At 40.3% G+C, this 17,684-nt stretch overlaps 1 protein-coding gene across 2 annotated transcripts in view; it reads right to left on the minus strand.

The window, feature by feature from the left end:
• The window catches only part of ANO4 (anoctamin 4), a 384,614-nt gene extending 367,205 nt beyond the window's left edge, over window positions 1-17,409 (minus strand). For both annotated transcript variants that reach the window (XM_046014085.1, XM_046014083.1), the window contains exon 1: window positions 17,046-17,409. The gene's annotated coding sequence lies outside the window, so the exon portion shown is untranslated. The remainder of the gene's footprint in view (window positions 1-17,045) is intronic.
• Between the last annotated feature and the right edge of the window lie 275 nt (window positions 17,410-17,684).

The raw sequence follows: 17,684 nt of genomic DNA on the forward strand, positions 1-17,684 counted from the left end.
TCAAATTTAGTAAAACACTAAATAATAATTGTGTCTTTTCAAGATTCTATATTGTTTGTTGTTTTTTTTTTTACTACCTATCTTGTTAGTTGTCAAAAGGGAGATAAAATACTGAATTTGATCTAGGAAATCTACACAAAATATAGGCCTACTCACTGAATAAATACTTACTCTATGCCTACTATGTGGCTGCCATGTACCTGCTATGTGCTATTCCAAGCACTCGGGAATACCAGTGAACAAGACACACAAAATTGTTGAGAAGTGAGCATATAGGAAGAAAAATTAAGCTGCAATGCAGAGACTATGAAGAGGTAGAAGGTGGTGCAGTTGTACAGAGGGTGGTTGAGCAAGACTTCACGGAGAATTTGAGCAAAGACTTGAGGGTAGGGCTTGGCAAAGAGGAGAAACAGAAGGGGGTTCCCAGGCACAGGGAATAACAATGCAAAGATGGGAGAATGTAAATTACCTGGCGACATGCTCCAGGTCAGCAAGGCGGCCACTGTGGCTAGAGCACAGTGAGCCATCTGAGTATGGGGGGAAATAGGATAAGACAGAGTGGGGAAATCGTTTAGGTCCAGGGAAGATCAAAACAGGATTTTGAGCAGAAGACGGCATGACATGACTTCTGTTTTAACCATATAACTCTGGGCATCTGTGCTGAGAACACAGATTAACAGTCAAGGTCAAGCAGGGAAGCTGCTGTTGATGATCCAGTCATGAGAGGACTGTGACTTTGACCAAGGTGGTGATAATGAAAACTGTTGCAATGACATAGTTTGAACCTATTCTCTTTACCTTAAAAAGGGGAACTAAACTTCGACCTATCTTTGAGATTTTGTTTCGGGTATAGCATGTGTTAAGCTAGCAATTATTTTGATCATACTATAGGGAGTAATTTGTGGTCTTCAAATACTTGTTCATATAGGTCCTAAAAAATAAAAACAAAAAACAAACAAAAACTTAAGTATCCTCTCCAGAGTTTCAATTCCCCCCATGAAGTTTAAAGTTGACATCATCATAAACTCATATAGAATTACAAAAACATAATTTATGTCATAAGTAGACAGTTAAATTTTAATAACATAACTTGTATTTCCCACCATGATGGCTAATTTAATGTCTCAACTTTACAGGGCCACAAGGTATCCAGATTTTCAGTCCAACATTATTCTGTTACAGGTGTTTCTGGATTAGACTAGTGTTTGAATGAGTAAAGCAGTTTGTCCTCCCTAAAGCCTGTGGGACTCCTCCAGTTAATTGAAGACCTGAACAGAACAAAAAGGCTAAGAGGGTACTCTTTCCTCACTGCCCTCAGATGGAATAGTGGTCTCTTCCTGTCCTTGAACTAGAACTGAAATATTGGCTCTTCTTGGGTCTCAAGCCTGCTGGGTTTTGGAATGAAATTTATACCATTGTCTCCTCTGGGTTTTCATCTTGCCAAGTGCAGAACTTGGGTCTTCTCTGCTTCCATAATGACATGAATCAATTCCTTATAATCTCTCTTTTTTTTTTTTAATTTTATTTATTTGACAGAGAAATCACAAGTAGGCAGAGAGGCAGGCAGAGAAAGAAGGGGAAGCAGGCTCCCTGCTGAGCAGAGAGCCCAAGGCGGGGCTCGATCCGAGGACCCTGAGATCACGACCCAAGCCAAAGGCAGAGGCCCAACCCACTGAGCCACCCAGGCACCCCTCCTTATAATCTCTTAATCTCTTTTACACTTATCATTTTTCTCTCTGCCCTATCCACAACCGGGTGTGTGTGTGTGTGTTTATGTATGTATGTTATTTAGTTCTGTTTCTCTAGAGAACCCTAATATAAGCACCATCATCAGCTTTATAAATAAATTCAATTTCCTCCTTTCTAGTTAGAAAATGTATATGGCAAGTTTTTCTCTTTAGCTCTAACATCAGTCTACCTCCCCACAGAAGTTCATCCCAAGACAGCATATGTTTATGTTAGTGAGTCTTTTATTGCTCACACTACCATACTACTTTGTAAGAAAATATTTCAAATTGCTGCTCTGTTCAGTGCCCAGGTGGATTCTACACCCATGCACAACACATTACAGCAAGATTTAGGACAGATAAGAGAGAGGCCTTTCTTCGCTAAAATGGAAAAAGAGTAACTGTGAAAGTGTGAGGAGAAACAAGACTGAGCACACAGTCCAGATTTTGGAAACGGATGCCCTTGGAGCTTTCCACACTTTCCTGAGTGTTCAGGTACACCCCCAGGAATACTTGTTTAAGGTCCCTGGAGTAGACCACCCCCTTTGTCTGAGTACTAAAGAACTTTTTTTTAAAGATTTTATTTTTTATTTGAGAGAGAGAGAGACAGAGAGAGAAAGAGAGAGCAAGTGCACAAGTTAGGGGAGAGGCAAAGAGTGACGGAGGAGTCCCCTGAAAACTGGGGAAGCCAGATACAAGGCTTGATCCCAGGACCCTGGGATCATGACCCGAGCCAAAGGCAGACACCTAACCAACTGGGTCACCCAGGCGCCCCACTAAAGAATGTTCTGTGTATAATCCCGGCCTAGCTGTTTGGCTCCCCACCATGCAACCCTTGGAAATAAGGAAGGCAACTTTCTATTCAGGCAAATGTCTTTGTTAGCAACTCAGCTCACTCCAAAGGATGCTAAAGCCCAGTTTTAATTTGACACTCCACTAGGGTACTGTCTCTCTCTGTAACTGGCCACACAGAATTGCTGCAATCTAGGCCTATGTAGGAGGCAGTAACGCCACCTTTAAGTTCAATGTTAATGAATAATTCTCAAAACCTCAGCTGAGAAAAACAGTACATAGGGTAAACTGAAGGACAAGTAGTTCATCTGCTCCTCACATCTCTAGGCTAAACCACATCATCAGAGAATAGAGTACCTGAACAGAACCTTGCAGTTGCTTTTACAAAATCAGCTTTGAAGCAACACTATTAAAACAAATGTGTTTCAGGAGAATCAGCCTTACAAGACTTGATCATTTTCAAAACAAAACACAGTGTACTCTTTACGGGGACTCTTGGGAGAAATTCTTGTCTGATGTTGGTGCCAAGAATAGTTATAATCATTCTGAGCAACTGGCTTCTCTTTACTTCGTCAAGAACTTCCTCTTCCTGCTGGCTGACAGCTTAGAGCCAAAGTTGTGGCCTCTGTATCCTACAGTTAGATCATTCTGACCTGCAATTTAATTGCATACCTGGTTCCATTTTGTTCCCACAATGGCCTTCTTGCTTTTGAACTTCTACTACATCAAATATCATCTATTCCTATCAGCAGCCTAAAATTCCTTCTAATAGGAGATAATAAGCCTCTAATACCTATATATGTACATATGTACTAGAGTTTTGTCTCATAATCTCATGCTCCTTCCACATCCTTCTACATTCATGCACAGAGCCACTTCCCTTTAAAAGGCTGCCTTTTTAATGTTTGGAGTCATGAATATGTCATAGACTGTCACATAAATCCAAGATGCCAGGAACACAGGGTACAATCATTAGAGTCTCTATCAGTATTTCAAAAGTAAACAAGGTACATTGGTATGTAATCAACAGAACAATAAAATACAGTGTTTCTATGTTTTGAGTAACAATCATTTTTTGAGCTCCTACTTTGTGTCAGACACTAGGCTGGATGAAAAGAAATTTAAAACATAAGAACAGTTCATGTTTCAGAAAGACTACTACAGCCTGGGGAGGAAAAGAGAGGAATTACATATGTATATGTGTCGGCATGCATGTACACATGCACACACACACGCATAGTATATCATTAACACAATGACATAAGTCTACCTAAGCCTATATAAAGTTATAAAAACAAGCCAATTAACAGAAGAAATATTTTTACATTAACAGCAGTGGTTTAAGAGATTCCTTTTTATCCATTTCTCTGTCTATAATAACTAGAGCTAATTTTGTGACTTATGATGACAAAACAGATGAATTTAAGAAAGACTGAACCCACCCAATTCAATGAGGATTGCATATGGTTGACTGTACATACAGTTAACTGGAGAAAAATATGTGTCAAACTACAGCCTTGGATCAGTTACGGCCAAGAGAACAGTCTTCAATCCTATATGGCTTTGATCTCTAACTTGTCTTATACTGTGGAAATTTACCCCATCCACAGTGACTGCAATAGCCTTGGGCATGGTTTTCATCCTAAATTTTGTAAGGGGAATCTGAATTCTTATGAACAGTCTAAAATCCTTCAAAAGGCAAGGTCTGAAAAAAGGGGTGCCCAGCTTGGATCCATAAAAAACCTTCATGAATGTATTTTCTGTTTCATAATAAAACACACCACATGATTTACAGAAATATACTTATTATTGTAACAGACAGCCCTGCACCACTCAAAGATAACATCCAAAGATAAGGGAATTACCTTGACTCAACTCTCTGGAACATTTTATAACCTTTTTGCTAGTAAAGAAAAGTACCTAAGCTTTAGAGAGAACACTTAGCTAAAAGCACTTGGATAAAAGGTTAGGCAATTTATAATTTTCAACCATACTTAATTCATTTTCCCCCACACTCCTAAGATCCATGATCTTTGGGTCCTTTTCCGTGTCCCCCACATTGTTCCTCTGACCCATGTCAATGCAAATGGGCTGCCAATTTTTTACATTATCAAAGCTCTGATTACTGTTGGCTGAAAATTCTCAGCCTGTGAAATTGTTTAAAGTTAACTTTAAGTGTAGTCTCTTTATCAATTTTATTGCCCAGGAAAGGAGACACAATTTATATACTTCCAATTAACCCTATTTAACACAGCCACTTAGAGTAAGGCGATCCTAGGAACTCTCTATTGAATCATTTCACACATTCCAGTGTGGCTTACAAGTATACAGATGCATGGAAGAACCCTGCAAGAGTTCACCATGGCCCACTCACCACACTGGCTGTGTTGACTGCTTGTGCTACAGTGGCACTCCGAACTATTCTTTCCTCATCTCCCTTGAAAATACTGCAAATTTCCTTAGCAGGAGTCATCTTATCCATTCCTGCCGGTTTCACTTCCTAGGCATTTCTACCAGCATCCCTTTAGCTTCAATTTGGAAACAAATCCATAATCCTGCCACCCCTCAATCACATCTAATGCCACCACCCTGGTTCATCATCTCTCCTAGATTCCTGGACTAGCCTCCTGACTGATCTATTTATACCCTAACCCCCTATGATCTGTTCTCCATGTAGCAATGAAAAAGATGCTTTCAATGCTACCAGACAAATCATTACATCCCTGTACTCAAAACACTGCCCTGATTTCCCATCTCACTCTAACATCTAATTAATTCCTCTGGCTCCTAGCTCCTCCTTTGTCATTCAGCTCCAGCCCTCCTGGATTCTGTGCTATTTATTCTTAAATCATGCCAAGCACAGTCTCTTCTCAGGGCCTTTGCACCAGCCATTCCCTCTGCATGGACCCTCCTTCCCATACAACCTCTGGTTTACACCCTCCCCAACCGCACCTTGGGTCTGTATTCAACAATCTCTCTGCTGAAAGGTGTGTCCTGATCAGCATGCTCCACACTACCCTCCCTTTCCACTTCATTCTGCTTCATTTCATTTACCAGTGCCTGTCATATCAGATTATTTATCAGCTTCTTTGTCAGTTTCCTCCCACTTGAATGTAATCTCATTAGAAGTAGAAAGCATATCTATCCTATATGCTGTTCCATTCTAGAAGCCTAGTACAAAGCCTGGCCTATAGGTGAATGTAATAAATAACTGTTGAATCATTGAATTACATAGGATCCCTATCATTCTCGATACCACAGCCCTAGTTTAAGAGAAAATAGTCTCTCACTGTGCTTAGTCCTATAACCTCCACACTAGTATTCCTGATTGTATACCCCTGCCCTTCTCATTTATCTTCCATATAGCTACCAAAGTGATGCAATCTACAATCTGACCTAGTCTCTTCTGCTCAAACATCCTCTCCAGTGCCTTCTGAATGAGGAAAATTTCTTCTATAAGTTATATAAAGTCCTTTGAAGTGCAGTACCTGCACATTGGCTAAGCGTCATATCCTTCCACAGTCTCCAACTAAATTACTTGTAACTCACTCTTATCCCAGTGACTTGGTATTTGCTAGTTTCTGTCTGGTGCAGCTTCCCCGGCTCTGCCCACCTGACAGCAACTCATTTAAATGGCCCAGTTTAGATGCCACTTCCTCAGTGAAGCCTTCCCTGATTGTCCTAGGATAGTCTTAAGCACTCCAACTCCAGGATTCAATTCCACCCTCCATATAATTTCAAGAAGTACATTATTATAATTTGTTTTCAGGCCAGTCTACTAGTGAACAGCAAACACTTTGATGAAAGGGACATCTTATTAACATATTCCTAATGTTTGACCTATAGTAAGTACTTGTTAAATGCCTCCTGAATTAATTTATTAATGGGTAAATAAATTAGTATAAGACAATGTTACAGAATACTGTGCAAAAAGATCTGAGCAATTAGTGTTCTCAATCTGGGAGTGAGAAAAACATGTATTAAACACAGTTAGAGATTCAAGGCAAATACATATTTTTAGTTAGAACAATTCAAAAGATGGGGTTTTTAAGTAGGGGTAAAAGAAAAGTGAGTCAATCATATCCATCTATGCAATTTTTCAGTGTTTTTTCCCCCTAGGTTATTTATTCATTCCATGGTGCCTAAAGACACTCCTATTCCCTTCTCATCCCTCAATACCTGGAAACATACAAAGATTAGACAAGAACCTATCATGAAAGTATAGCAAATTATTTAAATAAAAGACTACTATCAAGACATATGAAGAATACTGTAAGAACACTAGCTAGATCCATAAAGGATTTGAATAAATGGGAACAGCTACATCCATAAAGGATTTGAACAAATGGGAACTCTGGGCACAGGTTGGTTCAATTTCATAAATTCTTGATAAACTAACCTATAAAAATAACCCTTCCTCCAAAACATCATTTTTTTTTTTTTAGTACTAGACAACGTCTAAAGTTTATATAGAAAAACAAGCATGTAAGAAGATCCAGGAAACTCTTGGAACAAAGAATAGTAAGAGGAGACTAGCCACACCAGATATTAAGGCTAACTGGAGAAAACAAAATAGAGAAATTAACAGTGTAGAGCTAATTAAGAAACTAACAGTTAACAAAATAGTTCAAACTGCTGAAGGGGATTTAACAGATGATGCCAGCCTTTCATGCTACCCTTTCATGCTTCATGCTGGTCTACGTAAATTCACCCTGGTCTACGTAAACATCAACTTTCTCAAGAATTAAGCTATCACAGGCAAAGAAAAGATATGAAGATATATAGTTCAAAATGTTTGGAGGCAACTAGGTAGTCATTGGGAAGAAATAAATTTCTATTTCCTTATTAAACTAAAATATGTGTGAATAAGAATAAAGTCATTATAATACAAAAAAGATATTGTTGGATCCGTTTTATGACACCAAAGTGGGTTAGACTTTTTCATTATTATACAAAATCCAAAAACAGCAGAAGTAACATGACAACTTTCATTACATAAAACTTAATTTCTTATCCCCAAAATATCAATATCAATATCAAAAAATATCAAAAGACAGATGACAAAGTAGGGGGGAAAATCATAAGAAAATGTTAATTTCTTTACTCCAAATCAAGAAGACCAAAACTCGAAAGTGAGCTTGCAAAAACCATTAACAGACTGTTCACTGAGGAAGAAAATATGGGTAAACATGTGAAAAGATGCTTGAACTAAACTATGAGGTACTAATTTTCACCTAGCAGATTAGCAGAGATCAAAATGTTTGCATTTTGATGCAACAGGCATTTGATGAAACAGGCATTCTCATTCAGTGCTGGTGGGAATATAAATTGGCATACATGTGTCCCTAGCAACTTGATAAGAGTTCATTTCAAACCCATCTACACTGTGACCCAAGCACTCGGCTTTTAGAAATCTTTCCTACAAACTAACCGCCACATAATAACTCCTCCCTGACCATCCTGCCCCCTATCTACACCAATCCCATCTCCTTGCTTATTCTCTCCTGCAAAGAGCAAACAACACTGTAGCAGTAGCTTGCTTAGGCCACACACCATGTAAGGAGAAACCATCCCTAACTCCCCTGTCCCATTGAAAGGAATTTAACCTTATTTGCTGCTATCTTGCTCCTACCCCCCCCCCACCTCACTTTTCTCTTTTCCTGACAGAAAGTACTTACTATTATCTAGTGGTCCTCCTTCATGGACCCCTATGGTCATTCACCCCTTCAATTCCCCTGTTCATAGGTCACTGTGATACAGACTTGCAATTCAAGTGAACTGAATCAGCATTTAAAAGACTAATAGCAAAAACAGAGCTATTTCTAAAAAACTTCATCATAAAATCATTCATCCAAACATGTAGAAGAAAGCATGATCATGATCATTCAATGAGAGACTGCTCAACAGGTAAATATGTACACACAAACAAATTCCTAACACCAGAGAGACAAATAATGAGTTAACAATTGTTGGGCATCATAACCATCTTACAGACACTGTGCCAAGCGCTTTCCATATACTATTGCATTTAACACTCACAATAATTCTATCAGGTAGGGACTGTTAGTTATTCTGAGCTTTACAATTGAAGGACAATGATATACAAGAAGACTATGCAACCTATCCAAGGTCCAAAGGTGAGTAAGTGGTAGAGCCAGGATGAGAACCAGAATGTCTACCCCAGGGCCCAGTCTCTTTCCACCACCAGGAGAAATTCTCCTTTAAATCCTAATTATTTTAGAAGAAAGGTGGAAAGTACTGACCAAAATCTTGCTTGGAATATAAAAGAACACTGACACTGAATTAAAGATCACACATAATAGTGTAGGAATTTTTAAAAATTCATAAATATTGCTTTTTGTTTCAAGGCATCATTTCTATAACTGATTATCCAAATGTTCTAAATTGGGCAGGACCTGTTTTTACAAATGTTGCTCATTGAGGTACATGCATCTCGCTGACTTTATCTTTCTTCCTTCCCACCCAAACTGAAATTCCTTGCTAAATTTCCTGTATGTTCACTTACTAGTTCACTCTCATCTCTTCCTAAGGAGCTGTGCTCACTGGTGGTGTCCACCACTTCCTTGCCTCCCTCCCAGGGCCAGAGCTTCCTAAACTCAAGCTCCCAGTCTTCCGGAAGAGCACTCTAATCTGCTCCCCTCAGACTCAAGTGAGAGACAGGTCTGCTTCTATCCTATATTCTTCATCTGAATTCTGACAGTTCTACCCTTAAGAAAAGTACTCGTGAGCTCTGATGTCCATCTTACTTTTTCTTTAAGTCATTCCAGAGCTAAATGCCTGATTATAACTTTTGTTCACAGTACTCCAATTATTTCAACAGCTACTTACCTAGGCGGGGGAAAACCCTCAAGATTGCAGTTTATGTAGCCTAGTCAGAAAGTAAATATAAAAGCAGTAAACTAAAAACAATGCATGGAGCCGGGGCGCCTGGGTGGCTCAGTGGGTTAAAGCCTCTGCCTTTGGCTCAGGTCATGATCTCAGGGTCCTGGAATTGAGCCCCGCATCAGGCACTCTGCTCAGCGGAGAGCCTGTTTCCCCCTCTCTCTCTGCCTGCCCCTCTGCCTACTTGTGATCTCTGTCAAACAAATAAAATATTTAAAAAAAATGCATGGAGCCAAATTAAATATTATGAACAATGTTCAATAAATGGAAACCCCAAATATGACTATAATAGTAGCATAAACATTCTTCATTTTCACCATTGTGGCATGCTTTGTATCTGCTAATGTGTTTGTCTATTGGCTCCTCCCCTTTCTCGCCTTCCTCCCAGAATGTTAGCTCCATGAAAGCAAAATATAAGTGGTTTTGTTCACTGTTTCTCTAGTACCCAGAACTATGCCTGAATAAGCACTTGAGCTTAGAAGAGAATGAGCTTCTCTTCTACCTCATCATCTCTCACTCAGAATCTATTTGCTTTCATGCTCTGGCCAAGGTATCTAGAGATTATCCTTAAAACTCCATCTTCTGAGGTTACATCCAGGGTGGAGAGGCATCTGACCAGATCCAATTCTCAGAGGCACAAAACTTAACTTACCACTCCCTAAACATATGTTCCCTGATTCTTTTAGAAAAAAGGAAAGTGGGGAGAGGCATAGGAGAGAGCACACCTTGGGGATGAATATAAGTGATTATAGACAGTTTTTTAATAAGCTACTCTTTCACCTACATGAAAGCAGCTTCTCCATTCATAACCTCATTAATTAATAAAATGATTGTATTCTTTGTAAATAGCACAAAGCTAATTGCCAAAGAAAAAGAAACAGAAGGTGTGAGTAATGAAGCACCAAAGGACCATGGGGTTCTTTACACTCTGGACAGTATTTTCACAGGCACTTCAGTGACCTCCATCCTAAATTCTCTCTAGGTCTAAACTGATTGATTCAGATTAGATTTCCTGGCTTCATTTCCTTGTGATGACTTTGAATGTCAAAGTGTACCCTCAAGGGTAAACGGGCTGGGGGAGAAGCAAACATCTTATGTGGTTATATACTGAGCAACTGCTCTCTTTCCCTGCTGAATACAGACTTGATTTAATTAAACCTGAGGAGAGATTCCTTTTTGGCTTTATCCAGGCCCTATTAATTATCTCCCGTCTTTCAGGAAATAATAAGGTGCCACTTAGCTCTTCTGTTACCATCCCCATCTCCATCACCCAAAGGTCTCTGGTCTTTCCCTGCCTTTTCCATTTCATCACCACCACCACCACCCAAGCCATCTCCTTGTTGACCATCAGATCTCTAGGTTTTTGCTCAAGCCAGCTCCTCTCTCTGGAATGCACTTTCTCCCCCGGACTTATATGCCTATCTACAGCCTAGCAGAATCTAATAATAATCTGCCTTATTATCATTTATACATGAAACCAATCTTTACTAGCTTATGGCTTTTCTTAAATCTTTCATTTCCAGAGATCTAATACAATGCTTTGCTTAGCGAAGGCACTTAATTCTTGTTTACTTTATTGAAACTCATTTGGAGACAATCGTTTTCTGAGGGGTTTTACATAAAATTTCTAATGGATTACATTAGGATGACTGCCAATCTCTTTTATCTTTTGCAGTCTAATTCATATAGTCCCATTATTTTGAAAAATTAAGTTCTCCACATAGAGCAGTAGCTGCCAATACCAGCACCATAGGCTTTATATGGTGATTCCCAATCTGCTTGTTCAAGGACTACAGGATATCTGCTAGCTATTGGTATCTGCAGTACACTGAACTAGGCCTTGGGATATAGAGATGAAAATAGAGTCCCTGCCCTCAAGGAACAAAATCTCTATTTGAGCAAAAGAACCAATAGACAAATAATCACAATACAGTCTACAAAGTCTTATGGGATCTTTGTACTAAAGGATGTTAAGACAGACACCGTCGACCTAGCTCAGCTCTGTACAACAGGGGTCAGTAAAGAGGGTAAATGTCACAAAGCATTCATGAAAGATGGTATCTGAACTTGCCTTGAAAGTTAGTCTGAAGAGAGGAGAAACATTTCAGGCCAAGGAACCAGCACATGCAAAGGCACTGTATCAAGGGAGAACACTGCATATCTCTAAGCACTGCAATAGGTTTGGTGCTTCTGAAACATTCTACAGGAGCTTCAGAACAAGAGGCAAAACAAGCAAATATGGGCTGTACATAATAATGGGCTTGCTATTCAAGGCCAAGGGATTTGGTCTTTAACCTGCAATTAGTTCCCTAGACACCATGCTATCTAGACTACCCATTTAGGATTCCACAGAACAGTTTTTCCAAAGAAGGGAACACTCATTTTGTGAATCACAATAGTACAAACAAGTTTAGCTAATTAATCTCTTCTGTTCAGTCAGGTAACAGAACAGAAGCTAAGGACAGCGTTTTGGAAAACTGGATGATACATGTTGCAAGGACAGCAAAGGTGACTTTTCAGGAGAAGAACTTGTCAGTGGAATAATCACAAGGCAGAAACTGACCAAGCAAATGGCTTTTCAACTGGATTCTTTGAGAAGCGATGTGAAACAGGTCACTGGCTAGGAATCAAGACAACCTCCATGAAGCGTAGCTAGACTCTGAATAACCTCAGAAATGGCAGCATCCAGCTGTTTCACCACTGGACCCCTGCATTTGGATGGACACAACAGGTGCTCAATAAGTATTTGGTGAATGAATGGAAGAATCAATCCATAAATACTCTCTCGACAAAACTGATCATCAGTTAAATAGTTGAAGTGCAGGGGGAAAAAACTAAGCACAGTGTTTTTAAATTTTTTAAATGTTCAAAAGAAAAGCAAAACTTCAATACAAAAAAAAAATGCATTTCTACATAAGCATGAACAAATTACCATAAATATTGGCTTGATGTGACTCACTCTGACTGGTACAGCCACGTAATCTGCATGAAACAAACCCAGAAATAATGGATACCAGTGAGTTAGATGCCACAAAGCAGTTTTGTGAGCAATGAATGACACAGTAAGTGTCAGCTGTGTATTGTGGAAAGGGCCCCGCAGCAGGAATGGAACAAAGATCTGAGTAAATTCATGCATGCTGCACTAAAATGTCTTGCCCAGGTGCTAACCAGGTTTCCAACCCTGGGGAGGCACTTAGCCTCCCTGAGCCTTAGCTACCTTATGTAGGAAATGAGAGGTGTGATAAGACACTCCTCAAGGTCCTTTATTAAAGGTAAGGAGAAACATTTCAAAATATCCCAGGGTAAGCTTGTAGTGATCACATACACAGGAGCTCTGTTCATGACAGTTCACCATTATCACACTTTTCTGAATAATATTGATGTTCATGCCATGGTCATACTTCTAGGATCAAGAATGTATAGCCCACCTTCTCTCCAAGAATGTCTAATCTGGATCAACTGCCTTAGAAAGTACCATCCATCTAGTAAAAAATAGAGGTAAAATAACAGTTCATAGTTTTCAATAGCTGAGAGAGCCCTCTGAGATTATCTGGCCCAAGCCCAAGGAAGCAGATAGGAGTCTTAGTCTCACAGCAGTTGGTGCTTGGGGCTGTACTAGAACCCTGGGTCCTGAAGGCATCCCACTGTGAGTAGTTGTCTTCTCTGACTGTCTCCAGACACTCATTCCCTCTGACACTCACAGGAGGTCCCCAGTGGGGGACAAACAGGAAAAATGTAAGTAAGTAAATTCCTGCTGTATTACAAGATGTCTACTTTCTATAAGAATGGCTGCTGGCTCACACAGCCGGAAAGGTCATTGATGTCTTAGCGCAGATGCCTAATTAAGGGTCAAAGATTTCTATTAGTGGAAAGGCTTCTCAAACATGTCATTATGTGTTTTTAACAATTTATTGGATCTTCAGACTTAAGAGCAAACAGCTTGACTGGAGAATTAAATGCTAAATAAAGGGAAGAATTTCCCCTTTCGTCTTGCATCATTTTGGGGCTGTGATTTGGTTCTCCTCCAAAATTCTGCCATCTCTCTCTACAAACCAAGAAATATAACTTGCAACATAAACATTTGTGACAGTCTGTCTAGATTATTATACTACTGAGGACATGATTTTTTTCTGCAAAGCTGTCTAGTGACTATAGCCCTAGATGAATTCAATAGGGAGGCACAGATCAAAAATGCAGTATTCGACACAGCTCATGAAGCATTTCTTCTATTTTATAAAATCTAAGTTGCCAATTGAATAGCAAGTTCCTTTCAAAGTAGATCACCATGGCTGGTGTTAGAAGTGGTCTTGAACCTCTGTTAAAGAACAGTCCTCGCCCTACGCAGCTTTATGTGGGAGTTGTACATTCCCCTTTATCCTCTGCTAACAAAAAAAAAAAAAAAGACTCATGGAGAGAGATGGTAAAGGGACTATATTAATTGTACTGGAAAAAGCAACAAAAATTCAGCCAACATCCTTAATATGGTTCATCCAACTCCCAAATAAAGGCTGTGTCACATAATCAACTCCCCAAACTCCTCCTCTTAATACAAAGACCTTGTAGGTAGTAAGCATGTCAATATTTGAGGGCAGTCCAACCTAGACAGATCTAGAATGTCATTAATTAAAATGCAAAACTGATTCTATTTCTGGTACTGGTAATCAACTATGGAAAATAGTTTCAATGACAAGAATGCTTGAGCATGAGGTTGTGTTTGTATTATTGGGGGCAATTTCTTCCCTCATGAACAGGACTGCAGGTTGAACTCTGGAGTTCAGCTACTAAAAAAGAAGCTGTAACCAACTCTTCATTAGTCATCAACTTTCGCTGCCTGAGTTCCTATGTGTACACGCATGCATGCTCACATGCAGAAACATACACAAAGCAGAAGTAGGAAAGAACACAGAAATGAAGATGATAAACATGGAAGACTGATATACAACAGAAGCTGCAGGTTTCAAATTAAACCACCACTAACAGAAATAGTAAAAGCACGGCTTTAACAATAACTATAATTAAGAAGTGTGAAAAATGAGTAAGTGCATCTACACCAATCTAGGTGCTTCTAGACCCATTTCCAATCAGCAAAATCTGTTGCAAGGTGAAGCAGCTAAGTTAACACACACAAAATGTTGTGGTGACTTCATCACACCAAGAGGCTACTGGCTCCACTCAGCACCACTTCTATCAATTTCTCCTGCAGTAGTTTCCTAGGCTGCCTTCAGAGACCCTGCAAAGGAATTAACATCACACCATGCTGTGAGACAAGGAAATGCTGTAGAATGCATTCTCCCAATTCAAAGAAATTCCCAAAGGCGTTATCTGGAGGAGGGGTGTAAGAAGTGGGGAAATCCCTACTAAAAAAAAAAAAAAAAGCTAGCTAGAGGATGCTAAGCAATAGCTTAGGAATTTTGTTCTATTCGCTAAATTGGCATGCTACAACTATTAAAAATGTGTTCACATAATAGATTAACAGTACATTTGTGTATATGTTTGCATACACACACACACACACACACACACATATGCACACACACACAAAATTCTCATTGCATAAGCAAACATTCTGTTCAGCAAGATAAAGAAGCCTAAGGAGTTTTTTCTCTCAAAGCTTAAGTTGCTACTAATTAAAGGGAAATATTTTCTAAATACATCCAAAATTGCTCAGTGTGAAATACGGAGTCTATTTCCATGACATACAAGCTGATTCTCTTTCCGTCTTCATGAATACCTGAAATTGTGTTGCCAGGCACCTGATAAAAATCCTTACAACTGGAGGGGGAAAAAAAGAATATACGATGTAAGAAAACACCATTAAGGATGAACGGAAACAAGTAAGCATGAAAGAATGATCAAAGGAAGCCAAGAAGTCCACCAGTCAAATCACGACATTGCTTTGAGTCATAATTGAGTGTAGGAAAAAGAGTAGATATTAGAACAGCTAATCCAAACAATGCTGAAAGTATTTCAAACATTACTTAAGGATTCAGAGACTACAGTCTGCAAGGGTTCTAATTTTTTGTTGTGTTGCTGTTAACCTATTTGTGGGGTTTCACTCTGTAACTGGGTTATCATTTAAACATCCACAAATTCTGGCTTTTTATTTAAATGTATGCTTTCATGTAAAAACCTTCCACCAAATATATCTACTTTGAACCCAAGAAACAGAATAAAAGCATATGCCGGATGTCATCACCACTATTTTAAGAAAAATCCACACAGGCAGTGGAAATAAAAGTGGTGAGAATGAGCAAGACAGTTAAGGAACTTTATATTCCAAACTCCCAATCAACAGGGGGAAAGACCAGACATTTTATCCCACTTTTTTTTCTCATCTGTTACCAAAAATCACATTTATTAGTGCAGTATCTTACGAATCACAGGCTGAATTACACTTTATCAGAACCTTCCCCAGAGTGAAATGGACCAGAACTGGAACCCCCATACAAAATCAAATAAGACAACCTAGCTCCAGCGGAAGGCTGGAAAAGAACTAAGCAGCATTACCATGGTAAGGCTTATTCTCTGAAATGCCAAAACAATTGAACACACCTGCTACCAAAAAACAAGAGAAAAAAAAACCCTTGTGAAGAGAGCTACTCCCATCAACCACCAGTAACAATTATACCAAAATGTTCTTGGTTTCCTATGGGCTGCAAGAGGCAGGTAGCCAGCAACAGACCTGAAGTTATGGTTCTGTCTGCAGCAAGCCCTGGGAGACCAGGTGAAAAATTAGGGCACTCTTCTAAGAGTGATGTTCTGGAATAAACAATCTGCCTGTGGACACCGCAACATGCACCTTCTTCCCAGAAACCTGCTCATTTTCCACTTAGAAAAGTCTGACCATTCCAGTAGCCTCAAAGCATTTTCTCTCCCAGGAGGATGAAACTATGTTGTCCACTCTAAAAACGTTCCTATCATCACTGGCCCACCAGCCTCTGAAGAGGACGTAAAATAGGGTTTGCAGAACAGGCACCCTGAAATTCCAAAGGAAAAGCAGCAATGAGGTCATGAATTACTCCATCTGCCAGTGCAGGATTCCGCCTGCCGTGAACGTTCCTGCCCAAGTTGTAAAGCCCACAAGATACAGGGCCGTTCTGGACTCGGGGGACAGGTACTTCAAGTGCCACTGCCTAGGGCAGACTCCAACGTAACTCACACGGGTGCTCATCTTCACCTGGAAAGAGGGAAGAGTTTGCAATATGGGCAGTCCAGCCCCAGCCCTTCCGGATTCCGAGAGCGCACCCTCAGCCCACCAAGGATTCATCTTGCCCAAATTTGTCAGCCACCCTTCACAGACTCCCTGCACACTGCTGCAGTTTACCATTGTGAACACATTCCCCTGGCTGCAGCTTCAAGGACAAAGAGAGAGTGCTAATGTTTCCATCACAGCCGAGCAGCTCAGGTTTATGAAAAAAAAAAAAAAAATTGAAATTAAAAGACAAACAGCCCAGACAAATGACCCCTGGCATTTTAGTTAGCCGGATCACCCCAGACACAGATCCATGAGAAAAGGGAGAAATGCAAAGAGAAGGTCACTAAAGCTTAGCTGGGAAGAGAGGGAGCCAGCGAGAGCCTCCAGTTCACTGCAGCAGAGCAGCTCAATTCAATGCAAGCACTTACCATAAAAATAGAAAGAGTCAAAAGAAGGAGAAGGGATCCTTCCTCAGTTGTCTTAGGCAGAAAGAAATCCGGGCAAGGCTCAGGATGAGGCCAGCAAAGTGATGAAAGGCGATGAAACCACCACACACAAGTCCTTTTCAGCCTCCCCTCTGCCCCGCATGCAGTTGTTTGTGCTGTAAAAACCCTGAGAAGTCTGGAGAGGACTCTCCCGAGAGCGAGCTGGAGCGAAAGCAGCCGGGTGGATTTCACCGCCACAGGCTCAGAGCATCATGCCCAGGACCTGTCCTCCCCCGGGTGCAGGGGCGTCCTGGTCAGGGTTGGCTGGGCACCAGGTTGGGGTCGGGAACATGAGAAGAGGGGAGGAAAGGAGCCTCTTTGGAGTGGAAGGAACTGCCAGGGAGAATGTATCAGTATTCCATATCAGTTATTGCCGGCGACCAATCAGCCCCAGCCAAGGGGCCCTTGTCAGTGTGACAAGAGAGCATCCGAAGCCAGCGGGCTCTGAGAGGGGCAGGACAGACCCCTGCCTCTAATAGAAGTTTGGCAGGATTGGCATCTCACTCTTCATCCAGTTGCTGATCATATTTTGCTTGTTATTAAAAACAAGCTCTAAAACCCCATAGAGAATCAGACGTTCAG

This window comes from Meles meles, chromosome 7, assembly GCF_922984935.1.
Source record: "Meles meles chromosome 7, mMelMel3.1 paternal haplotype, whole genome shotgun sequence".
Lineage (NCBI taxonomy): Eukaryota > Metazoa > Chordata > Mammalia > Carnivora > Mustelidae > Meles > Meles meles.